At 30.8% G+C, this 15,114-nt stretch overlaps 1 long non-coding RNA gene across 1 annotated transcript; it reads left to right on the forward strand.

Moving 5' to 3' along the window:
- The first annotated feature begins 2,507 nt into the window (after nucleotides 1-2,507).
- LOC135201596 (uncharacterized) lies at nucleotides 2,508-4,276 on the forward strand. Its single transcript, XR_010311559.1, has 3 exons — nucleotides 2,508-2,648; nucleotides 3,099-3,257; nucleotides 3,850-4,276. It is a non-coding gene; the product is annotated as an uncharacterized LOC135201596 (long non-coding RNA).
- The last annotated feature ends 10,838 nt before the right edge of the window (nucleotides 4,277-15,114 follow it).

Genomic DNA, 15,114 nt, shown 5'->3' on the forward strand with positions numbered 1-15,114 from the left:
TCAGAGTAAATTGAGGTATTTGAGACGAATTTATGAATAGGACAGACGTCATTCATTGCTTTTAACGAGGAATTGTCAATTCTCAGTTAGGTAGTATTTTTACGCACGTCTCCTTTCAGTTTCATTGAGGATAGAGTCCAAAACAAATAGAATTTCTTAACATGCGTCGGTTTGTAAGTTTTCACAGAGAGAGAGAGAGAGAGAGAGAGAGAGAGAGAGAGAGAGAGAGAGAGAGAGAGAGAGCTCCTTAAAATAATCCATAAGCTTTAGAATTATGTTTATAATATAAGCCCGTGAGAGAGAGAGAGAGAGAGAGAGAGAGAGAGAGAGAGAGAGAGAGAGAGAGAGAGAGAATTTACGGCCCTACTTTAATACAAAAAAAAAAAAAAAAAACTTACTCCGAGGAAATGCTTACAAGATACGTTTAATGAAGGCATGAATATATCACCGTTCTCTTAATGAATATCTCATTAACAGCAAATCATGATGATAAGACCATTAACGAGGTACCTTATCTTACGTGGTGCAAGTTCCTTGCTTGAATCTTTAAAACATAATTACTAGCTTCTTTTTTTAGATAAATTTTGCCTGGGATCTTCTAAAATATGGGGGGGTGGAGGTTTAACGAAAATAGTCATTAATTTATTTTTCACCCAGTGATTACACGTCTGCTTTTGAACGACTATACATATATCTTCTGAGTTAAGAAATCTTTTTTATACTAAAACATAAATATTTGAAATATCAAATAAAAGATAATTGTCATCAATTGCATGTAATATAAAGGTAAGATAAATAAATACACGATTACATAGATTGTCACGATTATCCATAAGGTCAAAATTGCAATTCGCAAATCAATCTCATGAATAATTATTCATCTCACCTGCCTTATTCATTTGATTAGTTGATGACTTTTGATGTAGTATTCGAAGCATTTATCTTGGTATCTTAGGATACTGATAAGTTTCAAGTAGACTGTGATCATACCTTCACTCAGGCCCAAAATGATTTACGAATGAGCTAGTGTGAATTATAATTAAAATGCATGGTCATATGCTATTTAAAACATATAGTTTTCAAGCTCAAGTGTCTAAATTATAAAAAAAAACTAAGCATACATAATCACATGGCTGCAATAAGAATGCAAGATCAAATACCATCTGCAACAAGTACCTACATTTAGTTTTAAAACAAGTTTCTAAATCATAAAATAAAAAAACTAATCGTACCTCTCACTAGAGTGCAATAACTATATGCTAGTAATTCTTAAGGGGCTGTATATCCACGTACAAAGTTCTCTGAAGAGCAGTAAAAGTTTCCATGGGATTATCGAAAGCCATCTTATCTGATTAATGTCAGGCTAGGTAGAATATACGACCCATTTACAAGGAAAAGCAGGGAAGAATATCTTTGAATTACTGTCGCAGCCAAACTATGGGAGTTTAAAAAAGGGTATTTGGGACATCGATGGAAGTTCGCAAAGGCTAAAAAGTTATTTTTTCATAGTTAGTTTTTTTTTTTACCTGGTCTACTTAGTTACATTTGTTTGGTAAAGTTATCATTTGATACTTATTTTTTCTTATTTAGTTATTACCTTGCACTTCTCCTGTTTCAATTTATTTTCAAAGTAAGGTAATTCACGCAGCCTATTTTAATTATATTCGGGGGTAAGATAAACAGCTGCACAGTAAAGTTGCTAAAATCTGAAAAATACTTCCAACACAAAGAGTTTTCCTGGACATAGAACGATTGATATCAACAAAAAATGGATTTGGAAATTCTTGACAGATGATAAAGTAACAACGATGATAAACACATCAGTCAAAATATAAAAAAAACACTTGAAATTACTAATTGTTTCATCCACTATCAGGATAAAATTGCCATATTTATGATATCTCGGGAGTTTCAGCCTCAAAACTCACTTCTAATAAATCTAGAAATATCAGAGAATCTCAGCTGAGAATTCATATTTCCAGGAATTGATATTTTCGAATTCATATTTCAATGAATTCATATTTTCAGAATTCATATTTCCAGTAATTCATATTTTCAAGGATTCACATTTTCAGAAATCATGTTCCCAGAATTCTTATCTCCAAGAATTGATATTTCCAGAATTCATATATTTAGAATTCATATATCCAGAGTTCATATATCCAGAATTCATATTTCCAGGCATTAATAATCCCAGTAATTCATATTTTCAGGAATTCATATTTCCATGTAATCTTACTTATAGATTTCATATTTCCCAAAATATGTTTCCAGGAATTCATATTTCCAGGCATTAATGTTTCCAGGAACGCATATTACCGGGCATTAATAATTCCAGGAATTCACAATATTTCAAAGAATTCATATTGTCACGAATACATATTTCCAGGAATTCGTATTTCCAGCCTTTCTTTCGTTAAGATAGATGGCGTTCTACCCAGGACTAACAGAACTACCATGGAACAACAAAAAATAGGGCAGTGTGCTATTTCATCCTTGCGTTTAAACACCACTCCTCTCCAAGTCTTCTTACATCCTTCTGTCTGTCGAGTAAAAAGGCCTGACACAGACCAGTTAGTAGACTGCTGTGAATTTTTAACTGTGCTGTAAATTTTTACCTGAACTCTTCGTTGTTTATAAATATGGATGTAAGTGATCTGCACTCTTGTTATATTCCGCATAGGTGATTGTTTTATGGTATATATAATTAGGTCTCATAATAAGAGAACAGTAATGTAAGTGAAATTAAGTTTAAACAGATTTCGTTCTATTAAAAATCTCTTCTTGGTCTAATAAATATCTTTGTTTCCGTACATTATTAAAAGAATTCTTTTTCACTTTTCTGTAGGATATAAAACTTCAGGATAATCTGAGATTGCAGTAATATTTTGATAACTTTTATTAACCTATTGTTTCAATTTCTTTAACTATCGGAGAATTTCTTGCTTTTTCTGAAGATACTCCATAAGTTAGCTGTAAGTTTAAAAGTTATTGTTTTCAAACAATTTCCTATTATCTGTAGTTTTTAACTCCATAGTTTAGTTGAAGATTAACAGTTAAATAGTTTTTAATTGACCTGCGCCTTTTATTCTTTTCAGTTGACATCCACGGAAGACCACCTTGCTGCTTCAATGACTCCACAGCCTGTTGACAATTATAACTTGCTCAACTGGTTTGCAGCCTTAATTCTTATCGCCACATCATTTATAGTGTGTTATATATGTCGTGATGCATACTTCCTACTTCGCGGACGGAAGGTAATGTTCATTTTTCTTTGTACCCAGCGCAGCAGCTAGTTTGGAATATTCATTAATTTAGGCAGTGAAAGTTACCGTTAAAATAGTTTTATATTATTTAATCTAAATTTTCAATCTGCGCTTATTTAATTGCAGGGATATTGTGAACTTTTAACCTGGGGTGATTTAGGCCTTGTAACAAAGGGAAATGGTTGACTTTCCCAATTTTTAGGCATTGAACTTCATATGTTTAGTTCTTGTATTTGAACAACCTAGTTTATAGGGTATGTTCGAATCAAACCCCTCTTGAGCGTTTAAGGATAGTTTAAGTAGTTTTTCTGGCTTATTTCCATTGTTTTATTTCAATAAGAGTTCCACAACTTTTAAATATATTTTTTCAAAGATTGCTTCATCATAATCTGTTTTTACTTATGGGTAGTTTACGCAGTTTCTTGTTGATGCTTAAAATAGTTTCAGCAAATTTCTTTTTTAAAACATTTCCTGAACAGTTTAGGTAAAGAAACTGCCTGAACTGTTTTTATAGAAATGACAAACTTACTTTTCCTAGGATATATCTTGGTTTGAGTCCTAATATCTAAATTTCTATTTTCAGGCCATATAAGACCTATGTTTGCGAAGTCCTATCAAGGACTGTTCTTCTGCTGGTCCTGCGTCAAATCCGTCTTAATAGCTTCTGTAAAATCACTTTCTTGACCTGGAGGTTTTATACATAAACGCAGTCTTAACCTAATTTGGCATCTAAGTAGTTAATGTCCGTTTGTCATGTCAAGCAGTTAACTTTGAATAACCCAGTTCTTAATTTCATAATTTTGGATAACCATTCAATATTTGTTTGGAAGAGCTTTTTTAAAGCAAAGTTTTTACGGTTTGGGTCATTAGCTAGGTACAATGTCTTTCTTAGCAGTTGTCATGTCTAGCAGTTGATAACTTAGAATAATGCAGTTTTTTATTTCATAATTTTGGGAAAAATATTCTATTACTTTGGTTAAGGTTTTTTTGTGTAAAGTTTTTACTGTTTGGGTCATTAGCTAGGTACAATGGCTTCCTTAGTAGTCATGTCTAGCAGTTGATAACTTAGAATAATGCAGTTTTTAATTTCATAATTTGGAAAACCATTCAAAATCTGTTTGGTTCAGGTTTTTTATTTAATAAGTTTTAACTGTTTGGGTCATTAGCTAGGTGCAATGTCTTCCTTAGCAGTTGTCATGTCTAGCAGTTGCTAACTTTGAATAATCTAGTTTTTAATATCCTAATTTGGAAAAAATATACAAATTCTGGTTCAGGTTTGTTTATTCTTAGTTTTTACTATCTGGGTCATTAGCTAGAGCTTTCTTTTTTAAAGTGTTTAATCTTATACTGTGCAGATATCTTTTAAACCTTAGTGTATCTCCTTATGAGGTGAATTTCTAAATAGAAATAAAAATTATCAGCATATTTTGACTATCCTGTGACTTGAACTGTAATGGACCTTGTTGGATTGTCCTGAAAATGTCTACCAGCTGAACTGGTATAGTTGATATTGTCTTGACCATATTATGCGACCCATTCTGTAGTGTACAATTTATATTCGTGGACTACCATATAATATGGTGCGAGTTCTTATGGAAATGGGGATGTTCTTAATTGGAGAAGTTAGTTTTTCTTCTATCGTGTAGAACTGATTGCTGGTATTAAGTGTTCAGAAGAACAAAAATGATTGCGATACATTCTAAGCCTAATAAATTCTAAAAATTGTCTTAACTAAATCTTGTTTGAAGGGAAATGCAGTAGACTACAAAATTTATATAAGATAATGCAGATAAAGGTGTATACACAAATTAATTAACGTAACCTATTTACTAGAAGATTTCTTGAAAGTATCGAAATAACTAACAGTCTGTACACTCTTATTATAACGTAACTGTACAAACTCTTAAGATTATAATGCACCTGTCTCAACATACGTATTTGCTGTAAGTAAATCCCTTCCTCGCTCTGACAATATGGGTAAAATCCGGTAACTTTTACTTAAAATTTTAACATTTTCTAATACCAATTTTGCAATGCCACTAAAGAACCCTTAGATTCTAATATGTACCGGAACCAGAAGGCAATTAGAGCTTTTATTAAAAAGAGTATGGTCTTAAACCCATTTGTGAGTTTATCCAGATAATGGAATGGCTAAATGCGTACTGTCGTCTTTGATGTTCATTCGAGTTGACCGAGAGAATGAGAGCTTTGAGATTTCTTATACTGCTAGAAATGAGATTAAATACTTTTGTGTGGGCTTGTGGATAAGTGCAGCAATATTTACTGTGTTTTCCAGCCCAGACTGCAGTTCGATGTGACTGGGAAAGTATATATGAATCTGATGGTAATAAGTTTGGTTAAAAAGAGGCTGCTGTTAGCCCTGATAAGGCTTGTTAGCAATGAGCTGCAATGGCTTCTGCTACGGGTTGGGTAATTGTTTGCTGCAATGATAAGGCTGCATGTTACTGTGATATCCAATAGGTCCTGCTACGGCTTGTTATTCTGTGAGCTGCGATGGATCTTCCTAATGCTAGTATAAACATTCTTGGGATGCAATGCATTCCAATTAGGCTTCTACCTATTGTAAAAGTTTAAGGTCTACTAATGCTTGTAAGCAGTCACTTCTACTAAGGTTTGTCCAGTCTTTCTGTGAGCTGCAATTGGTTCTACTGACGCTTGTTATTCAATGTACTGCAATTGGCTCCACAAAGGCTTGCAGACATAGCGCACTGTTATGGTTTGTAGTGTGTGTACTGCTAAAGGCCTTTTAATCAATTTTGCTTGAGCTACATTGGGAAAACAAAGTTTTGAATTAATCCCATTGTCCATCGCGTTGATCTACTAAGGTAAATGGATTGAAATCTCATACCTCGAGCTTTTGTTCAAAATATTGTTTTGGAGTGATGCCAACCTGTAATTTCGTGTTAAATTGAAATTTGGAGGTTTAAAGCTTCATTTGGAAAGTATTTTGAATTAACTATTTCAATCGGGGAAACTAATTTGAGAGAAATTATTTTCTGAATAAAGATCGTGAGAACATTGTAAATTTTGGTGCATAAACAAACTGACGATTACAATACAGTGGTGCTGACGTTTCTTGATTAACAATCCGTTTCTCGTTTTCTTTAAATTTGAAAAAAAATTTAAACAAGAAAACGGCTCAATCGAATGATGTGGGGAAACATACCCAAACCTGTCTCGCAAAGTCATAATAATCAATCATTTTGATGCAGAGGAAGTCACTCATCATATGACATCTGAAAAGGTATAAATTCAGATGAACGTTATTAGGGGACAAGGTTAAAGATAAACGAAAGAAATTGTTGGTTAACTTTCTAGTCATGAGAAACGATCTACCAACAAGACCTCAAAGATTTAGAATTTATTTATGGACATTCACTTACATTGGGATTGCTATATTAGTCAATGACTGAACCAATTGAGAAGTTCATAACATCAGAATCAATCAAGGACAAACTTAAAAAACAGACTTGTATAGGTCGAAGACTCATTTTCATCTAGCTGACTATCTTGTTTTTCTGTCAAGCAATTGTGTACCTCGTTTCATTTACGATGTAACAGACTGATATTAATAAACCTATCAATTCTCTCTTCGTTATAAACTAATGGAGAATTAAATCAAACTCATTCTTCAAATGATAGAAAAGTCCTCTTAGGCCCTGTCCACACGGTCGAGCTTTGCTCTGCGAACCTTCCTCGGTGTGGCGTCAGAAACGAAGAAACGGCGAGCAAAGCTTCGTATAGGGCTTTTCTAATGTTTATCGAAATATCGAGGCTTTGCCTGCAGCAGGGCTGTTCATTGACGGAAATATTTCTATTAAACGGATAAAGACGTCACCTACGGAAAAGTGTCCGTAAAGCACAATTTCATGTAAAACTTTCTCAAAGGAAAATAAAGTTTCCCGTTATTTTACCCTTCGTGATAAATACGTCAGGTAAGTATGACTTATGGGAACTTTGAAAACCAAATAGATTATGCATAAATTCTTAATATCTTGCGAATAACTATCGTTGTCAGTTTGTTCTTATTTTCTTGTAATACCTTTTCACAAATATGTTTTCTGTATGTTTCATATTCATTTTGTGCATTTCCTTAAAATATTTGTGATGCTTACTATTTCGTTTACGTTATTCATGATATTCTTATAAACTTCGTTGAAGATTAATTCCTTTAGGTGATTTGTTGCTACGTTTCTTTTGATTAAAGTGTATAGGTCCTATTAAACCGATTTTTTTCTACTTGTTTATTTAATATATCTTTATACACAGATGTGTGCGCCTCAGTATAATGTAATTATCTAAAATACACACTTTTCCTTTTAAACAACCATTTTCACCCAACGTAAATAGTAGACAATAACAGAAAAATTACGTCAGAGTACAGCGGAACACTGCCAGGCTATCACTATCCAATTCCAACCAGTGTCGTTCGGACAACAGCATAAATGCGGCAAAATTTACCGAGCAGAGGTCGACCGTGTGGACGGGGCCTTAGACTTTCTAGTAATGGTAAATACGGTACGATCTTTGCCAAGTTGTTCCTTGGCTGGACGGGTGGTTTTCGCGCTCTGCTGCCATCCGGTGGTCCGAAGTTCGAATCCTGACTCTGCGAATGGATTTAGAAGAATTTATTTCTGGCATTGCATTTCTCGATACAGTGTACTTCGGATCCCACAATAAGCTGTACGTCCCGTTGCTAGGTGACCAACTGGTTCCTAGCCACGTAAAAATATCTAATTCGGGCCAGCCCCTAGGAGAGCTGTTAATCAGCTCAGTGGTCTGGTTAAGATTTACTTAACTTACTCAGCGAACTATTTTAGAAAAAAAAAAGTTGATCCGCTGTTTCCGAGGATAGCGATAGATTTTTCGTTATTTACCCATGTAATCCAGTACGAGCTCTTAAAACTTTTCAAGTCCATATTTATGGAAGGTATCTGTGTATGACATACGTTAGTGTTGAGCCAAGTTATATTATACAAAATATTTAATGTTTTTACCAGAAAAATAAGATTTCTCTAAAACTAATTCACTTGACTGTAATGCTCCATACTCAGGTTGAGTAAAAAGTAGTATTTCGCTAGAAAGGTAATTGGCCACTTCAAAAAATTATCAGTGCAGCCTTTATTTTTTTTTATTTTTATTTTTTTTTTTTATATTGGTTATACCAGAATCGAAACGCCTGCAAAATAGCAAAACCTAAGATTAATTGTTAAAGAACTAATACTTCAAACACCCAAACCACAGTATAATAATTATTTGTTAATCTGCATGTTGAACCAGGTGGCTATATGCTGTTATAGAATAGACTTTAGAACCATTCAGAACAGACAATGATTTCATACAGAAGTTTTAAGTAAGCCAATTGTTCCACCAGATGGTTTTTCCGGAATTTCTTACCTCATGCAACATTTAGATCAACCACTGTAGCAGAGACTAAAAACCGAGAGGTTATCATAAATGGATTATTCGTCACGAAAATCCCAGAGATTATTGTTGTATTTCGTTTTGCATAATAGTATTTCACAGAACAGCTTTAGCTAGAGATTAGTTAACACAAAATATCTAATTTTCAAGTATATAGATACTCTGAATTTCTTACATTTGTCTCTTAGTGTTCCTGCTCGGCAATGCACTCTGAGAATTGATTATCATAAAGTTATAGATTATAAGACTTCATAGGATCCTACTTTATATGTAAACCTTATTCCCTTTTGGTGTTAGTATAAGGGATCTATGGTAACCCTTTCTTTATGTTTCACTTCCCTAAGTTATAATGTATATCTTTTTGTAAATATTATGTATTGTATTTTGAAATAGAAAAATATTGGGAATTTATATTCAATATTTCAAATTCCATAAGTCTTCGGAGAAACAAATCGTGCTAAGTTTGTTTACAATAAAAGATCTTAAAGATACATAGATACTTAATAGTATAGAATGTACTGAACTAACCGCTGTTTGAACTTATTCTGAAAAAGATGAGTTGAATTTAAAACTTTTCATCTAACATACATACTTTAATTGTCATCTGAATGCATATTCGAGTTAACAAAGCAAACATTTAGGAAATAATACTGTAAAGGGTACTAATAGCCAGTACGTTGAGTGGTAACAATACCTGATTGTTTTTTTTATATATAATTTACAGCTTTCAGTTTTGTTCGATTTGAAGGACATTTAATTGACTCAGTCGTAATGCAGAGTTCAATGAGCGTTTTAAGATACACAAAACCGGACACTGCGATCATTTGAATTGGCTAGATTCTAAATCTTGTATTCAGAGATAAGCTTTCTCTTGGTTATAGAAGACTGCAGTCAGTGATGGTCAGTCAGTGTACAGTTATATTTTACCTGAATATAATTTTAGTAATTTATTCTGTGGGTTTATTTCAGACTGTGGTACATATGACCACCTCAGACTTTAAAATCAGTTCTCTTTTTTTCGAATATGAAAGGAGGTGCTGTATTTTGCTGATATACTCATTCAGTTCCTGGTAGTGAAGCAAATTCTTGTAAAGCTTCTGTTAGTGGCTAATTAAAACAATTTCCTCTCGGAGAAATGTTATGGAGCTTGCACTTCAAAACTAAACTTCAGTTATGGTTAAAAGAGAGGTACACAAAAGTATATATGTTGTAAAAAAAAAAAAAGCTATGTAATACAAAAGGTAAGGCAGTATGTATTTTCTGATGACAGAAAAACATACAGAATTATATTCAACAGTAATTGTACAAAACTTTTGCTGTAATAGCCAACCTCTTTACGACAAAGGTTAATATTGGTTTAGGTGTCAGGTAAAGTAATTATCTGGTTGCATCAAAACACTGGAACTCTAAGTATAATCAAGCTCTCCAAGGTTTCTCGTGCTGTTATTGTTCCCTAATATTGTGCATAATTTATTTCGAAATTACATCATTCACGGGAAAAAAAATAACATTACACAGTCGGGGATATTTGTTCTTTTACTGAAATTTTTGTACATGGTCATAATATACATAATGTTCTTATATACTGTCATACACTTATATTTTTAATTAAACTACTGAATACATTAAATTCCACCTATATTAAAATTTGGCATATATCTTAACATATACATTTGTTTGAATATATTTCTTCTACATGCTTAATTTGGATAAGTATTTGGCACCACTTTATAGCCTATTCTGGCTCTTCAATATATTTTTCTATATTCCTAGTTTGGCATAAAATTCCGAATTCTATCACAGATCATTAATGTTCATGGTCTGACTAAACTTGATGAAGGAGAATATGATAATAAGCTATGAAATTGGTGTAAGTAAGCATTGTAAACAAATTGTAAAATTAAAATGTTTCTGATACAAGTTTGCTGAGAAAAGTTATAAGATAAGAATATAAAGATTTGCAAGTTTATAGCTGTTTTTACTCTGAAATCAAATGAAAGTTTGCAAACAGGTGAACAATATACTTATTTTTATATTTTATGTGAAAACAGAGTGATTATGAAATATCATTTGTATCAATCTCTTTGGCAAGTTTTCATAACCTAGTTTATAGTCCATGATTATTTAGGTACTGATTGTGACGATTATCATTAAGTTTCGTTGTCTTTGAATAATCCCTTTAAACTAGACCAGATAAAGTTATTACCTTATAATATAGGTATTTCAAATATCAATAGCAGAAGTCATTAGGAGAAATAATACTGAAATAAGCATAAAAACAAAAGCATCAAAACAATCATTATTTTGAAAACAACATAAACTTAAATATTAAAACAGTCATGATTTAGAAAATCATAAAGTTCTAATCCAAGAATTTTGTTTTTGCATAAGCAACAACAGTGACTAGGAGGAACTTGAAAAGATTTTGATATTAAAAAAAATCACAGCCTATGAAACATGCAATGTTTTTTTTTATTATTATTATACCCAGTACTTTTTAAGTACTTGGGATTCAAATTGGTTCGAAAGATTATATTTGCATTGCCACAGCCAATAGAAAATATAATAATGTAACTTAAGTTCCCATGTCAGTGACTAGTAAGTGTTGTTCTCCCTGCCTTGAATTTAATGGATTTTCTTTTATAATGCCCAGGTATTCGGTGGAACGTCCTTACTTTGTTGACCAATTTCTCCTTTAGATTCTGAAATGAAAAACAAAAGTTACATAGACTGATATTAGAGGAGATATGGCCTATGGCATAGTGCTCCAACCCAGGCCTTTTTTGTTATTGTAAATAAAGCCATCTTATGCTGACACAGGTTTTTGCTCCTAGAGCAGGCTGTCAAAACCCTTGCAAGAAATGGTGTACTTGTTTATAATTACCCCCTTAGGTACAGGTTTGATCCTGGTCAGGGTTGATATGCTTATCATGTATAATTCATTTTAGGTGTGGGTTATTCCACGGAAAGTAAATTTCATGTCAAAGGTATTTCTTATTGAATATTTATAGAATATAAATGGTCATGTATATATATACACATATATATACACATACACACACATACACACACACACACACATATATATATATATAATAAATATATATATATATATAATATATACATTAGCATATATATTATATATAATATATATTATATATTATATATTATATATGTATAATATATGTATTATATATATATATTAAGTATATATATTATGATATATATATATGTATAATATTATATAAGTATTATTATACTAATAATGTATAAATACATATGTATATTATATATATAAATGTTAATATTATATATAATTATATTTATAATATATATAATTATATATAATGTTTTTAATTTTACAACAATAGATATGTATAATATTATTTAGATATTAATATAGTATAATATTATATAAATATTAATATTATTAATATATATATTATTATATATACATACATAACATACATCAAAACAACCAAAAAAAACACAAATGAACAACTAATACAATAACCAAAAACACCCATAACAACACAAAAAAAAGAACTACATACATCCAAGAAAACAACAATACATACATACATACATACAATACAATACATAACATTTACAAAATTTACAAATTTAAAACCCAAATACCAATTAAAACATACAATAATAATATAGACATACATATTATAAATGTATATATGTAATATATAATATAATATATATATATAATATAATATAATATAATATATAGATAATAGATAGATAATGTATATTATAATAATGTATAATTATTATATAATATATATATATATCTATATATAATATATATATATATATATATAATATATGTATATATATATGTATATATTATATGTATATATATAGTATTAAATATATGTATATATATAATGTATAATATAGTATATTATGATATATAATATATGTATATATCATATATATATATATATACTATATATATATATATGTATATATATATTATATATATATATATATATGTATATATATATATATATATATATATATATATATATATATATATATATATATATATATGATACCATATACTATATACATAATATATACATATATATAACATATATATATACTATATATACATTATTACTATATACTATTATATATACATATATACAATATATATACAATTATACATATATACATACAATACATACATACATACATACATACATACATATCATACATACATATCATACATACATTACATACATACATACTACATACATACATACACATACATACATACATACTACATACATACAATACATACATACATACATACATACATACATACATACATATATATATTATATAATATTATATATATATATATTATATTATATATATACATTATTAGTATATATATATAAATATTCAAAACATTAACCTTCGAAACTATCACGTACCTTCTTCATTTCCTAGCGTAGCGAATGGCAACCAAATTTACATTCTGTCGTCATCTCGCATCGCCAACAGAATAACCAGAATACTGATAAACCTCAGGAAGAAGAAGACCTCGAAGAAATTGACCAGTTCACTCCTGTAGTAATTCAGGACGCTGCAGCAATTCATGGTGCGTCCCGTGACCAAATCCAGCAATTCCTGGAACTCGGGATCCAGCATGTCTTTCAAGGCATCTGTAAGATCTTCGGTCCCATCCATCTGAAACGCACGGGTTCGTTCGTGAATTCTGTTTTCATAAATATGAAAAAAATATTCTCATTCCAAATGAATTTTCGTAAAATGAAACCACAAATGTGACGACTTGGGTTCTATTATTTGGTGGCGTCAAGAAATGCACCTTAAATATGATTTTAACTGATAATCACATACAATGATGGGTATTTTATAAACAGTGGAGGATAGGGTTTTACTTCTTAAATAAACTTAAAGGGGGGATATTCAACTAGGTATTGGTATGCCATCTTAAAAGAAACTGGAAGAAAACGCTGCGAATTTCCATAAACCCTCAAAGTGATTATTGAGGTCGAGAATCACATGCCTTATAAACAAACATATGTCAGAAGTTGTTTTATTCATCAATGATTATTTTAACGCATTATTTCATAAAACTACAAGTTTAAGGATTTGATTTAATATTCAAAGGCGAGATATCTTCATTGATCTTGCAATAAATAAGACTGGGCAAAGGATACATATTCTTCAATATGACAAGGCTAGTAATTTGAGTTAATTAGAGGCCGTAATAATAATAATAATAATAATAATAATAATAATAATAATAATATCCTTACCTTTGAAAGTCATGGTCATTTCTTCACAAATGGAAGCAAAACTGAAAAAAGTTCTCATTAAAAATGAATTTTCAAAACGAGTTGTCAACATACCTTAACTTTTAGATTATACATCAGTAATGAAAGTATTGATGCCTTAAAAACATTCTATATTTCTTATATATAGTACATAATTTGCATCAAAGTATAGAAAACCTCGTGAAGTCGAAAAAGGGTCAGTGTTGTATTCTAAACTACTCTTTTAAGATTTGCTATTATGTAATATATCTTTAGGGTCACTGAAAGAACTGCAGTCCTGTAGTAATTCGTAATACGAGTAATTTTTCGAGGCCATACGCTCCGTGGTCCCAAGGATAAAACAAATAATTACCTAATCGCTATTTTCTGTGTCTGGAAATAAATATTGTGACGGCGAAACTTGTATTGAAGGTTACATTATACCAGTTAACCGAGAAGTACTAAAAAGTCTACATCAATTGGAAGCCACGAGATCCTTTGGTAAGGGTAGAATTGAAAAGTTATTCAAATCAAGATTTCCTTGCTGTTTCCATATTTTTCCTTAGACTTTTTACTCGATGTTCTCAAAGTATTTTTGTTAATTTTGTCACAGCTGGTGAACAGGCATATGACAATATCCAATTAATATTAGAGAAGATTGCATTATGTATTTCAATTACATATGAACGTATAAAAGTATAAGATGTTCAGTAAAATGGTAGCTTCAACTGCAAATGGATTGTGTCTGAGATTAATATTTAGCCCCTCCTTAAGATCCGAATGTGTGTGAGAGAGAGTGTTTTTAAAGTAAGACCAAAATATTCAAGCTATGGGAAGTCATGTAGCTAATTGAGTTACTCTTATGTCAAACATTAACATATATATATGTGAGCATATTTATTGTTGCTCTTTAACCTCTGCCTTTCTTTCACATTTGGCTAGTCTATCTTGGACTAGGCCATTGAATTAAGTTTGTCCTATGGTTTTGCACTCAATAATAATAATAATAATAATAATAATAATAATAATAATAATAATAATAATAATAATAATGAGACCTACAGTATATGACCATTCTATCTTAAGGCAAGTTACTGTATCAC

The sequence above is a fragment of the Macrobrachium nipponense genome, chromosome 28 (assembly GCF_015104395.2).
Source record: "Macrobrachium nipponense isolate FS-2020 chromosome 28, ASM1510439v2, whole genome shotgun sequence".
In the NCBI taxonomy this organism is placed as follows: Eukaryota; Metazoa; Arthropoda; class Malacostraca; order Decapoda; family Palaemonidae; genus Macrobrachium; species Macrobrachium nipponense.